Raw genomic sequence first — 14,776 nt, forward strand, 5'->3', positions numbered from 1 at the left:
ACAAACCATCACTCTATCCTATGCATGCTTACAAAATACCCCGTTGGAGGTCCCGTGTATATTACGGAAGTTTGTCTATATAGGCAGAGAAATTCGCTTATCACATCCTAAATGGCATCAGTGTTTTTCCTTTCTTTTGTACACGAAACGGAACGTAGAATAGAACGGAGCAGAAAGTGAACGCTGCATCTAGCCAAAGAATGCTACGCATTAAAAACGCCTGGCGCATGTAGCCAGCAAAAGGATGGCCTTCGAGAGTAGTTTCTGTTACAGGGAGAGAGCCGGCAGTGGGGCGTAGATTTTGACACCAGCTATTTTTCTAAGAATAATTTATTGCTTTAGAAAACGTCACCTACAGTAAAAGCGGCTTTATAAGCAACACATTACATTCTTACAGCTAGGGACGCCTTTGTTGTCTGCTTCCTACGGAAGCCGGTGGATATACGCTATCGTGCTCACTAATTACTGTATTCATTTTGTTTCTTGATCACGACTACATCCTCAATGCAGATCGCAAAAATGCTGATAAAAATGTTCCACGGTGCTTTTCGCGTTACTACAGTATAATTGAACACTGAGACCAGTAGGATTTCCGTTGCACTAAAGAAACCCGTACAAAAAAAATTATTGAGAAGGTATTGAAGTTTCGTTGGTCAATGTTGAGTTCTTTATAGAGGAATTATTGAGAGTTTGTTGGAGAATTGTTGGGTAGAGTTTTGAGGGCTGCTGAATATTGGCCACTGAAATTTAATTGAAACACCATTGGGTACCTCAATGTTGAATAATTTTTAAGTTACCATTGAATGTCCATTGTGCTTAGACGGCCCGTTGTGTTCGTTTTGTTGAATGGTTGTTGAGTTACCATTGATGCTGCGTTGAACTGACGTTGCGGTAGTTCTGTTGACCTGTTGTTGAGTTATTATTGCCACAGCACTGAAAAGCACATTGTGGCACAGTTGAGATGGCATTGAGATTTCAGAAGTGGCCATTGAAATATGATTGACGTTTTGTTGGGCTAGTGGATTTACATTCATATATTGAAATTGCTTTGCTGTTCACACTTGCATGCCCCGGTGCCTGCTCATAACTTTCGCAAATACAAAGAAAATCAAAGGAGAGACTGGTCAACTTGAAGTACCTTTATTTACACTAAAGATGCGTGCACGTGAAACATTATTACAGTACATAAGGCACCACTACATCGAACCTGTAGACATAGGCTAGTACCTACTGCACTCTAGCAGTGTAAATACATCTGAAAACACCTATACATATGAATTCAATCAAAACGATCATTGTGGTCTTCACTTTCGACTTAAGTTTATGACTAGAAGGCAAAGTGACTCAAAAGGCAGGGCTTAAGCATACCCTTATAACAACCAACTTTGAACACATGAACACTTGAAGCTGCTTGCGTGTGAATACACAAAAGACATCTGAATATATTACATTAAGATGTTTCGTACACAAACACATCACAGGAAGAGCTATGGCTGAATGTGAGAAAGCAATATAAGAGACTTGAAACAAATGACTTCACGTAAATATATACAAGCTTTAGCACACGTATTTCACTGCGATTAAAATTTAATGAAGTACCAAAGTAGACATGCCTGAGCTTTGTCTTCGATTTGTATATATTTTCATCTTGCCCAATTACTTTATAAAATAACATCACTCAACATCTAATAATTGACGAGAGATCATTTAGAAAGTTGTCGGGCATGGTGAACACCTGAATCATGTTTCTCACGAGCCAGATTTGCGTTCTTCATAAATAAACTTGTAAAAATTTTGTGTAATGAATGCAGCTTATCTCCCTGGCACAAGTCAAGAACAGTACACCATTTGATTATGTTTATTTGGGGTACAGAAGAGTTTGTTGGTGGCATTTCCTCAATTTAGTGAGCTCATTTTCAGGTAATATTTCTAGACTTGCACAAAGCTAATTAGAGCACTTTTGGGGGCCTTTTTCCGTATACCCAGCAATTAAGTGGTACCTCAGTCAATAAAGAGATAAGGCAAGGCTAATACCTTGAACGATAAGAGAAAAATATTATTTAGCACAGAAAATTGGTAGTAACACACGGCTAACAGAATTCCAAACAGCCAAATAAATGGTCACCTGCACTTTCAGTATCAAGTACCCCAGAAACAGTCATAAAGGGTGAGAAAAGGTTCCAATGACTCGACAGCCAGATTGGTGCGACAGTGAAAAACGCAAATAAATGTATATACAAAACACAAATTACCTCCATTTCGCAGGTAAAATGTTAATAAAATAGCACCAGAATTTTGCTGCATAAAATACATAAAGGTTGCAAAAAAATTGGGACAAAGCAGTAACTGAAAGGAGGGAGCTACAGCACCGGAGTTGAAAAAAAATTACAAGGAAAGTGATATATATGCATATTTAAGCTAACAGTTTTCGCTCCAACATATAGAAAAAGAACGCATACACTTAGAACATAAAAAAGGTTCATGTGCCTCGAGAACACAGCACAGTACAAAGAAGCGTCATGAGAACCGAAAAGTAGATCTTACTACGAATGCTTGCAACCTACAATCAGGCATGTGCCATGTCATGCCTTGAATGGATGAAATTTATAAATCTTACACACAAAGGAAGTTGCCATCGCTCTTATTGGCTTCCTCAGGGGACTCCTTGAATTAGAAAAATGTACTCAGTGTTAAAAACAAAGAGAAGATAAGACCCTATAGCGTTCTTCCAGAAAGAAACAGCGCAAATAACTTCACGTATCAATTCTATGGACACTTCGCCAATGCGGTGTACATTTATATTTGACAACCACCCAAACAGAGACGAGAAGGATGAATTTAGGAACACACGGGAACGCTGACTCAACTAGAAATTTATTCTTGAAGACAAAGATTTTAAACACACTGGCCAACTTCACGAAGAAAAAGCCATACAGCCCGGCACAACAAAAGACCGAAATACGTCCTGTAGAATAAACATGTGCATCAAAAACTAACAAAAACATGAAAACTGAAAGGTTTGTCCTGTAAGTGATATTAACGAGAAGTACTGCAGCAACTCTTTCCCACTAAGGGTCACAGAAATCTTGCTTATCAATATTTCTTCGTGACCAATAAATAATGCTTCCTTAAGTCCTCTTGTGTTCTGGTCTTTGTGATGAAACAATCGTTCTTTCTGCTCTATACCGCAAAACCAGAGGAGTTCCAGAAGCAATATTTATTGATCACAAACGAAACAAATGCATAGCCAAGTTATCTGTTGCCCTTAGTGGGAAAAACTTGCAGTTCTCAAAAGAGTATTTCTCGTTGGGTAGTATCACTTATTTATCGGACAAATCTTGCGCTTGTTTGAAAGAATTGTCCGATAGTTCTCGTTTTTCACGCACGTTTATTCTACATGACATGACTTTCTCATATTTTTTTCTTGTCGCACGTGGCTGTTTCTGCCACGCGTGCAGATTTTTAACTTTGTTAAGTTGACCAGTGTGTTTAATACCTCTGTAATCAAAAGTAAACTTTTAGTAGAGCTTGCGCTCGTGTGTGCTCCTACCTATTTTGTCGTCCGTCTCTGTTCGTGCTGCTGTTTACAGTACGCACGTATCACTTGGTTAGGCTGGTAAACGTTCTCACAAACAAAAGTAAATGCCTCCCCTCAAAAGGTAGCCCATCCTTTACTACTAAACGCCAGAGCAAATCGAAAGTAAGCCTTCACAGCGTCCATGCGGCAGCTAGTACACCACAGAGCAGCACAAAAAATAGTTGAAAATCCCACTTGATGGAGAGTGGCAACAGAGATGCGAGCTTGCTAGTGAATCAGCCACATATCAACGGGTGTCTCTTGCGGGTGTCTCTTGCACGACGCCAAGGTGCTTTTGGCGTAGAACACTTTAGCACCTGGGAATTTGCTGCATGCGTAACCTGTGAGAAGGGAATGTGGACAGAAAATGAGATTACGCGGATTAAGAATCTGTCACACTACACATAACTACGCACGAAATAGAAGTACACACTCTACTGGCAAGTAAAAGTTTGTGGCTCTTTACAAGTGCCGCCGAGAAAAGGAAGAAATGGCTTGCTATGGTAAATGTTAGCTAAAACACGCACAGCTATGTTTCACAGCGGAGAAAAATATTCCCGGCTCTCTTGCAGAACCAAAGACCACGCGACAGTGCATAGCCGATACCAGGCAGATATCGAATCTTTGGGTAGAAGTCCAGCAGAAGGAATGACCTAAAGATAGCCGAGAGCGACGCAAGCGTGAGCGTGTCTGTACGAGCATAGAGAAAGGGACAGAACAAGAGCGGACACTCCCATAGAGCCCAGCGGCCGAATTGACTGCAGCGCACCAAGCCGCGGGTGTTAAAACCTGAAGCCCACTTCCGGTTTCGGTCTTGTGCGCGCGCGTTTTAAATACTAGCTGATGCGCGTCACGCCGGTTCCGTTTTTTTCTTCTTGCTTTTGAAGCAAATATTTATTTATATATTTATTTTTTATTTATTAAACGTTTATTTGCAAATTATTTGATTAAGTAAAATTGATTGTGAACGATATTCACAAGCCTCCATTGAATATGTGCCACGTGCAATTTCATAAAGACGCAAGACACCTTGCGAAATGAGGAAAAATTAATGTTTATTTTATTCTTTGTAAATGCTCGTCGCGGGCTTTTTGTGCATTCAGCCAACGTTGCGGCACCAGGTAAGCAGCAGTAGTTTCCGCAGGAAGCTCCACCAGACGACGTGAGCTGAAAAAATTACAAGCGTTATTTTGGTATTAACATGTAAGAATAATGCCTGTAGAGGCGAAGCGTGAGAAAGTGGTGAGTGGGCGGCATTACAAACAAAAGCAGCTCGTATTTACACACACGGCGTAGAAAATACCCGGCACATCCCAAGCAATACCGTACATACCACAAACACATTGTAATTCCAAGCATTCCCCTCTTCCCAATACTTATTTCCTGCACTTTAATAGCACGAATGCGCGGGCAACGGCGCGTTTCGCGAACTTGGCTACAACCGACGCGATAGTACGCTACGAATACACAGAGGTGGCCACAACACAGGCTCTCAACCAGAGCATGCTGGACGCTCGCAGAATTCCTTCTACTCGCACTCAAGACAAAATGCGTGGGTGCCGTTCAGAAGACAGAATTTTCGAGTTACTAGTTCCTGGCGTTTGAGCACCTTGGCTTATCTTTTGTGCGTTCTGCAGGCGCAAGCAACGCACTCCCGTGTTATCACTCTTGACGATGGCTCGTCGCGTTTTCGACAAGCGTGAGTGCCGAAAGAAGGCTTAAATTGCTGCGGGGACATAAAAATTGCCACAAACTTGTCGCAGTAAGATTCAGTACGCGCCAAACTAACTTTGTCACCACGGCCGAGCTGATTTTCGCTGTCACAGCGCCAGGCGCGCCCGCTGCGCTCGAAAGGTAGCCCAAGAAGTAATGAAATTAGTTTCAATAATGTTGGCAGTCAGAGAAAGCGCCATAACTTGTCGCAGTAAGATTCAGTACACGCGAAACTGCGTCACAGCACCCCGTGAGACTAGCGTGCCCTAAAACTACCTAAATTAGTTAAAATAATATTGAGGCTTATAGGAAGCGTCGCAAACATCTCCCAGTACGATTCATTAATTCAAATTAACTGCTCCACGACGGCCACGCTGTTTTTCGTTAACTGCGTCACAAGTCTAGCCTAGGTGCCGGGCAGTAAGCCTAATTGCTTGAAGTGCTCCGCAAACTGTCCAACAAAGTTTCTCACCTTGCCGTAGTCCAATAGTGCAGTGCTGCCATGTCGAAGTTCCGAAAGAACGCAATAATTCGCCGGGAGGCCACCAAACCAGGCTAAATCCCAAAATAGAAACACAGGCAGACGGGTGCCCGAAGAGGCCAACGCTCAAATGCGCGGCCGGTCTCTCTCGCTTCGGCGGTGTGTCTGACGAATGATGCAAACATCTGGCTCGTCATTCGCCGGTTCGCCTGCCGCTAGGCAACGGAAGTATGCCGCAAAGTGTAATTTAATTTATACGCAGATATTTTTAATTTTTCCGGGAAAGAAAAAAAAATAAAACAATTTCTGTTAATCTCATTTCACATTCTTCTGTTTTTCGATGCTCGCGGCCCCAATTCGTCGGTGTTAATACTACAGCGTGACGTGTTTCCTGTTTCCAATTTTCGCCGAGTGTCCGCTCTTGTTCTATCCCTTTCTCTATGGTACGAGTGAGAACATGTATGTAGCGCTTCTTTGAAGCTAGCCGCTCCGGCGTGGCTCCGATCATCCTGCGCGATTTGTGTGCAGAACGTCGCGTACACGCCCTTGCGCGTTTTGTGCGGTAGCGTCCGCGCAGTGAGCTAGCTTTTCATGCACGCGTAATTCTTCACCGCGCAAACGGCGCTCGAGTGCGACGTTTAGCTCGAGGCGACAACGCGCCAATTGGCGCTCCTTTCGCTTCTGCAAGCAACGCACATTCGGATCGGCCCAGCTCAAAGAGGCAGCATGAGAACGGTGGCATGTTTCGGTTATCGCCTATTAAAATTGTACAGTACGCCTTGAACGGCAACCCACCGCGCTAGATAAAGATGTTTACGGCGGTAGTTTTGGCGGTGATAGGCGATAAGGTGAGCCCGTTGGCGGCTGTGTTCTTTGCCGACGTCGTCACCACACCTCTGTTCATTTGCGCTGTGTATCCGTGTACAGTCACCGCGCGGAAGCTGTGACTTTTCGGTTGGCCGTTCTCCGCAAATCCCAAAGAGGCGAAATATATTTCGCGGTGCGCCGCATCATTAGCCGCAACCTAAATCGAGGTGCGCTTAACCGTTACGGCGAAAAAGGTGATCACACTAACCGTATGGTATACGATGAGCCACTACGGAAAAAAAAATTCTGATGTTCCACGTGCGAAACCATCGATCTGATTATGAGGCACGTCGTAGTTGGGTACTCCGTATTAATTTTGACTTCCCGGAAATTTTTACGTGGATACAATGCACAATGCACGAGCGTTTTTGCATTCCGCTCCTTTGGAATGCGGCCGCTGCAGGGATCGTATCCACGACCTCGAGCCCCAAACTGCCACGGCGGCCGCCATAGTTACGAAATGCGTAAGCGTGAAGTGCAACACTGCCTTCCGGTACGAGTGTGGTACAAGCGTAGCACAGCGGCACACCTGCTGCACAATTATTTGTCGCGGTTCTCCTAAGCTCGTAGTGCCCGCCTAAATACCTTGAAAGGCAGCGCGCCTCTCACGTATAGGAACGCGATAACAAGCGCTTAGACGGCCCACGTGAGCCCCCATGAAAGATGACGTGGCCACTGTACAAAATTATCACGGCGCAGGGAAGCCTATCCTAATGTTACAATTGTGTTCTCTCCTACAAAAGAAGGAAACGTTATTAGACAGGAACAAATGAAGCAATGGAATTTTACGCACATGGGGCGCCGCTGCCTCTTCGCCTACCATTGTTTCGAAGTGACGGCGGCAGCGAGAGTTAGTATCAGGCCCCGCACACTCTCAAGTTCAACAAATGGCCACAGAGGGCGAAAAAATCGACCGCGCGCTGTTGCTAATAAAACTAGCATAGTAATATCACTTCGGGATGCTTACGTTAGTTTGAACATTTTCCGCTGGAGGCGCCGTAATAAGCGCAATTTTTTTTTTTTTTTGCAAACTTTCGCCTACAATTACCGAAGCACGTTTATTACATGAAAAAGAGGGCGAAATTATCATTGCTAATTTGATATTGTATTCTTTGTAAGTAAGTTTATTGTTTCTTTGTCATTATAAACGCAAATAGCGTTCAGCATCATCGATCTTTCACGTGACCTCTGGCCTGGATTTAAAATTTTTACCGGTATTTTCGAGTGCATGGCGGCACGGATTCATTCGTTCGTGCGCTCAGGCTGGTTGCTTCTTTTTCGCTAAAACTAGTTTATTGCGCTTCGATGTCACGCGTTATTTAATCTGGGGTGAAGTGACGTGTTTGCAAGCGGACATGCAAGCCCGAAAGTTGGGTATCGGTCGTGAGCCATTCGGAACACGTCTGCATCGAAACGGGAGCTGGATTCTGCTGCGGCTGACAACGGCAATAACGGTGAGTCGTTTAACACCGCTGCTTGAATCGTTATATAATATTCATCTCATTAACTTACAGGCGGAGACAAGTTAACGAACTAGATCCTGCACAGCATATGGCAGCCGGGATCCCCCGTTGCTGTTTCCTAAGTAAACCGTTACTTGCGAGGCTGTCGTTATACACACACAAATCGGGAAAGAAAGAGCGATATCGGAACGCGCGCCTCAGTTTTAATCTTATTGTAGCCGTGGCCATAGGTGACTGGGTAGCCTTAACAATATACATATAAAACTTATTTTCGAGTCCGCCGGCAACTTTTTTCGTCCACAAAATCGAATAATCCTTTGGTAAAATGATGTGAAAGTACAGAATTTAATGTATTAAACAGTTGCAAGCGTGATAATTCACTCATATGTCGTACTTGTTGGTTCCAAATGTTCTTGCTGTTCACTTTGGTTTACCGTAGGGCATTTATTTTTGCAGTAGTGCAGCAGTGCATCACGTTCGTGCAGAAAAATAATGCATCAGTTCTAATAGCTTCATGACTTTCATGTATTTGCTTGTGGAACCAGCAGTGTGATCTCTTCCAGTGTATAAATGAACGCACAAATGTTCTCATTTGTGATCTTAATAATACTTAAACTGTTTACATGCATTGTATAGTTAGGCAGGCATAAATTTATGGACAATAGCAATATTTATTTAACATGCTGCTTAAGTGCCCTAGAACAGACAGGGTATATTTGCATGTGTTCTGTAGTCGCAAACCAATACAATATATATGTCACACCTTCTTGCATTTCATATTGCAAAATTGTGCTTTTTTCAATTTCTGATTCAGTCAAAATTTCTGTTCCAGACATGCAGTAATGAGGATGGCACCAGTATAAAGCAACACACTCCACACACTAAACAGAAGCTGCTGCCTGCTACAACAAGGCCATTGTGTGGACATTGGCTGCTACTACAAGGTAAACAACATGTGGTTCAGAAATAAGTATGCCTGATATATGCTGTATTGTCTTGCTAGTCTTGAGATACATGTCATTTGTTTGCAGCAGAAATGAATGTTTGCTCATGTTTATGGTTCAGTATAATTGGTTCGAACATAAAAGAAAACACACATGAGTTTGGCTAATCTGTGCTGTATCTCATGTGTCACCATTCTGCCCCAACAGAGTCCATGCCAAGCATACCTTGGTCATCACAGGAGCTCCTATCCACACCAACAGAAAGGGGCTGGAGCTGAATTTGCAAGGCTTTTACACCACGAACAAAGAAGCGCATGCAGAAGAATTTACATGAGATATCAAGTCTGCAGAGCACTGTGTCAAGACTGAAAAGAGCTTCAGCCACCATTCCACCAGCGCGGACAAATTGGCTGAGTCATCCAGGTAACTCAAAAAGGACTTTATGGAAATTCTTCGTCTCCAGATGTGCCTGCAACTTCTGATCAAGCACGGACGACGCTGGCCAAAAGAGTTCCATCAGTTTGCCCTTAATCAGCTTCCTGGCCATGTCAATTCCATTTGTGCCAAGTGTAATTTTTCTTCTATAAATGCAAGCTTTTTCATTGTCCATTCTTGTTAGAGATCATTCATCCTCATCCAAACATAAAGGTCAACCGATTCTTCGCTGATACTTAATACCAGTCACTGTCTAGTAGCATAACATATTTGTAGCAGTACCTTTTAGTGCATGTTGTCATGCACAATTCCTCTCCTGAAATAGCTGATGCAACATCGACATGTTTCTTGCATTAACCTACGCACTGTTTGCTATGCACCATTTTACTTTTCTTGATGTTTTTGGCCTTCAGTGCTTGCAGAGCAGGGTGGCTTCTCTCTTGAATGCAAGCTTTCTCATTTTCCATATTCCTAGTCTCGTTGATGGTTGCTCTTCTTCCTCGATAGCCTGGGTCTTTGCGCAAGCTACACTGAATGATAGATTGCAGAATCTGGTTTTGCTGCCCCACTTGGTTGTGGTCGCCGTGTTACATTTCTCGGATGTGGGGGCCTGCTCAGTTACATTGGTAAGCAGTCTCTCGAGGTAAGCATTTGCTCCTGCAGTCCGCACAGCGACATAGACTCCCAGTGTACACACACCATAACTGGTGCTCCCCGTTCATTTTTTCCTGTTGCAGCCATGGGCAAATTGTGCTTGTGGCCTACCTCGGCCATGATTTTCTCAAAACTGAGACGAGCATATGTGCTTACATGGTTCGAAGTGTATGAAGTTGATAGCCGTACGGGGGGAAATGCCTGCAAAAATGGCTGTCAAAGGTGATGCCCACGAAAGCGACTTGTCCATATTGAGACAAAGTGGGACGCCAAATGTGAGCCACACATTAGTGGCCCTCGACAGAAAAGAAACATGCAGGTTGGAAAGGAGTTAACGCGAAAATGCCGGATAGTCCATTTCGCTGTGTTGGTTGTGGCAGCAGATGCCTGCATCACCTGATTTCTTCGCAATGGAAGTTGCTCATCTTCAACGGCAACTGTCGGTTCAAACAGGTGCGACGCTCTGTCCAATCTGTTTGTACTGCTGTTTGTCGCTCGTTACCAGACCACCACATGCGACGAAGGCAAGCATTATGCCTGTAAGTAGGCGGCTGAATGTATCCTAAGAGACCCGTGTATGTGAATGCTCACTGTTGCCATATGGTTTGTAGCCAATGTATAACGTATTCTCTGAACACTATGTGGTGAATGATTGCCGTTTATTTTTGCTGTTATCTCACTTGGTTACGGTTGCCGTATTATGCTTATCGGATGTGGGGGCCTGGTCAGTTGCATTGGAAAACAGTCTCGCGAGGTAAGCATTTGCTCCTGCAGTCCGCACAGCGGCATAGACTCCCAATTTACACACCATGATTCGTGCTCCCCGTTCAGCCTTTCCTGCTGCAGCCATGTGCAAATTGTGCCTGCGGCCTTTCTCAGTCGCAATTAAGCACGAACGGAGACAAGCATACGTGCTTACATGGTCCAACGTGTTTGAAGTTCATAGCCACATGGGTGGAAAGGCCCGCATAAATGGCTGCCGAAGGTGATGCCCACGAAAGCGACTTGTCCATATTGAGACAAAGTGGGACGCCAAATGTGAGCCACACATTAGTGGCCCTCGACAGAAAAGAAACATGCAGGTTGGAAAGGAGTTAACGCTAAAATGCCGGATAGTCCATTTCGCTGTGTTGGTTGTGGCAGCAGATGCCTGCATCACCTGATTTCTTCGCAATGGAAGTTGCTCATCTTCAACGGCAACTGTCGGTTCAAACAGGTGCGACGCTCTGTCCAATCTGTTTGTACTGCTGTTTGTCGCTCGTTACCAGACCACCACATGCGACGAAGGCAAGCATTATGCCTGTAAGTAGGCGGCTGAATGTATCCTAAGAGACCCGTGTATGTGAATGCTCACTGTTGCCATACGGTTTGTAGCCAATGTATAACGTATTCTCTGAACACTATGTGGTGAATGATTGCCGTTTATTTTTACTGTTATCTCACTTGGTTACGGTCGCCGTGTTATGCTTATCGGATGTGGCGGCCTGGTCAGTTGCACTGGAAAGCAGTTTCTCGAAGTAAGCATTTGCTCCTGCAATCTGCACAGCGACATAGACTTCCAATTTACACACCGCGATTCGTGCTCCCCGTTCACGTTCAGCCTTTCCTGCTGCAGCCATGGGCAAATTGTGCCTGTTGCCTTTCTCGGCCGCGATTAAGCACGAACGGAGACCGGCATACGTGCTTACATGGTCCGACGTGTGTGAAGTTGGGTGCAAAGGCCCGCAAAAGTGGCTGATGAAGGTGATGCCCACGAAAGCGACTTGTCCATATTGAGACAATGTGGGACACCAAGTGCGAGCCACACATTAGCGGCCTCCGAAAGAAAAGTAACGTGCAGGTTGTAAAGGAGTTAAGGCTAAAATGCCGGGTAGTCCATGTCGCTGTGTTGGCTGCGGCAGCAGATGCCTGGTTCACCCGATTGTTTCGCAGTGCAAGTTGCTCATCTTTAACGGCGACTGCCGCTGCAAACAGGCGGGACACTGACCAATCTGCATGAGCCGCTGGTTGTCGCTCGTTACTAGACCGCCATGTGTGACGACGACGGTGAGCCGTTTACGAGCTCGCGTCAAAGATTCCAGTGTATCTCGACATACAAATTTTATTTCTGCTATTGCACGAGAATGTACATACACTGCTTGTCTTCTGCCAATAAAGTCGCACGTTCTGCTCACTCACTTGTGGCTTGTTTGTATGGGCGTCAGTAGAGGCTCTTTGGTCTCCTGGCAATTAGAACGCACCGGCTACGCGGCAGCCGAGGCGAGTACGGCGCGTACGAGCGGATACAAGCGTACACGAGCGGATACAAGCGGCCATATTGAATAATGCTCTAAAAAAAATGCGCATTTCCGCTTCCTGTTTTAGCAACGTCATCTGGCGTCCACCTAGGTAAGTTCCATGCGCTGCCGCTGCTTATTTTCGAACCACTGCGGAAGGTACAGTTTCCCTTCTCTAAAGTTGTTCTTTATTCTATGGTTAGTATCGCGCGCATTTGCTCCGGGGCATGCGGTTTGCTTGAAGAAAGTGAACAGTGGGCTTAACATCTCACGCTCGTCAATGTCAAAATAGAAAAAAAAGGCTACGTGCCCAAGAAAACGAGATTACTTACCTATCTTCAGAAGTGCGGCTGCGACTGTTTCGGGGTGCCTTCTCTCCAACAGGCATCATGACCTCTGCCGCCCAACTCATCAAAACCGTCAGGCTCGCACATCAGTAGAAGACTAGTAGCTGGGTGAGCCAACCACTTGAACGGATAAACGTCCCACTTATCGTCGTTAAAGCATTTCACTAAAATGTGTGTCATGATGTCCGAAAAGAAAAAACTACTTTCATCAAAAACCACGACGCGTGGACCACCGCACAACTGCAACCGAACAACTGAGCCGAAAGCCGTTCACAGCTTCACTATCGTATTCAGTTATAAAAACCTTTCAAACACAAAATAACGGCACTGAAAAGCCACTAATTAATTAGCAATAATTTATCATCAACTAAGCTTCATAAATTTTTAAGAATAACGTCATTTGTTGCGTAAACAATAAATACTACAACCAAAAATGCGACTACGAAACTAGCGGTAACCGTGTGTACTGTTGCAAAAGTGTGCGCAAAACGAAGCCCGGTTGCATCCACTTGCGCGCAATTATGCACACCCGAACGCTACCTTGACGTTTGTAGCGCTACCTAGAAATAAACGTTACTACTAGTCTTGCTATTTTTACAAAAGTAAAGCTACTAAAATAGCTTGTAGCGCCTTTGCAGATGACGAGGTGACAAGTAAGGCATGATAAAAGTCCGTTACCTGTATTTCTTTCATATCCCTCTGGTGTGTTTCACTGAACACACGAGACCTGCAGGCTTGGGAGATGAGAAGACGACAGTTAGGCGAGGCTCAAATAAATCGCGTGCTTCTTGCAAGGCGAGAGACGAGAGCAGCCACAGATACAGCGATTAGCTGTGATACTGTTGCGGCCGTTGCTGAATCGGAAGCTCTTTGAAGTCAATGGTTATAGCGGCTGCACGCTGCGATCTCAAAGCGCGTTCGTTCTTTGATCTCTAGTACCACGGACATTGGATAAAAAAACTATATTTGCTTTTCGGACAATGGGTACGTCGCAGGAAATTCGAAGACCTCACCCGTGTATGTTTGTAGCGTGTGCGCGCTTGCATCCTACGGTTCCCACAGCGCGTCCGATGCTCGAAGGTAGCGTCGTCGCCTGTAGGCACCTGTCTTATCGCCGGCCGCGCTGCCGCCGTGTCTACTTTTGGGGAACTCCACATGCGCGTAGTCACCGTGTTTGCAAGTGAATTTCGCATTCTTCTGCTCCCCGAAACGGGCTCATTTCGGATCGTACCAATGGTTATGTCATCTAGCATATGTTAAAACGACGATGGCATTTGTATACCGGCGAAGAAATAAATCGTTATGAACTTGGGCGGTCATGAATCTAGTCTAACGTTGCAGTTCTTACGTATCGAAAATGGCTACGAAAATGGGGCGGACCCGGAGATAGGCGCTTCAAAGCGCCAGCTGTAGCGACAGCACCAGGAAGTGGCACGCGACGCACGCGCCAAGCATTTCAGAGCTTGCTGACTTTCGAGTGAGAGGAGTATACGCGCGCTCGTGGCCTATTGGTTAGAGTACCGGGCTCGACGGCCGACGTTCGATTCCACCCCATCGGTCACACATTATTTTCTTTTAATAAAATCGAGGCGAACGGAAAACCTACCTGCCGCAAAATGACAGGAATGAGGTTGGAACGCATCGCAATAAATGTTTGGAATGTCTTCATATACGAATCCTAATTATTGTATACTATACTCAACTGCTACACAACAAAAAAAACAACTAGAAAAATCAACACAAATTACCCAATAAATTGTTTATTGAGAACACTCAACGGAAATATTGTTGTGCAAGGGTTGAGTGAACTCAATTGCTCTTGAAAATTTGTTGGAGTCCGTTGCTTCAACAATTGCCCAACAATATATCAATGGTTAATCAACAGTCATTTTTGTACGGGAAAGGGGCACATCAGAAGTCGGTTTTCATTTCAGTCCTTATGAATGAAATAGAAAACTGGCAAATAGAGAATGAGTAAGGTGGTATGATTAAACGGGACAAGTCGCTTGACAGAGCGGC

General features: G+C 44.7%; 1 long non-coding RNA gene across 1 annotated transcript; it reads left to right on the top strand.

Moving 5' to 3' along the window:
* Positions 1 to 7,494: 7,494 nt before the first annotated feature.
* On the top strand, positions 7,495 to 12,311 carry LOC129387285 (uncharacterized). The gene is made up of 2 exons (XR_008614544.2): positions 7,495 to 9,045; positions 9,253 to 12,311. It is a non-coding gene; the product is annotated as an uncharacterized lncRNA (long non-coding RNA).
* Positions 12,312 to 14,776: the final 2,465 nt, after the last annotated feature.

The sequence above is a fragment of the Dermacentor andersoni genome, chromosome 2 (genome assembly GCF_023375885.2).
Source record: "Dermacentor andersoni chromosome 2, qqDerAnde1_hic_scaffold, whole genome shotgun sequence".
NCBI classification, from domain to species: Eukaryota; Metazoa; Arthropoda; class Arachnida; order Ixodida; family Ixodidae; genus Dermacentor; species Dermacentor andersoni.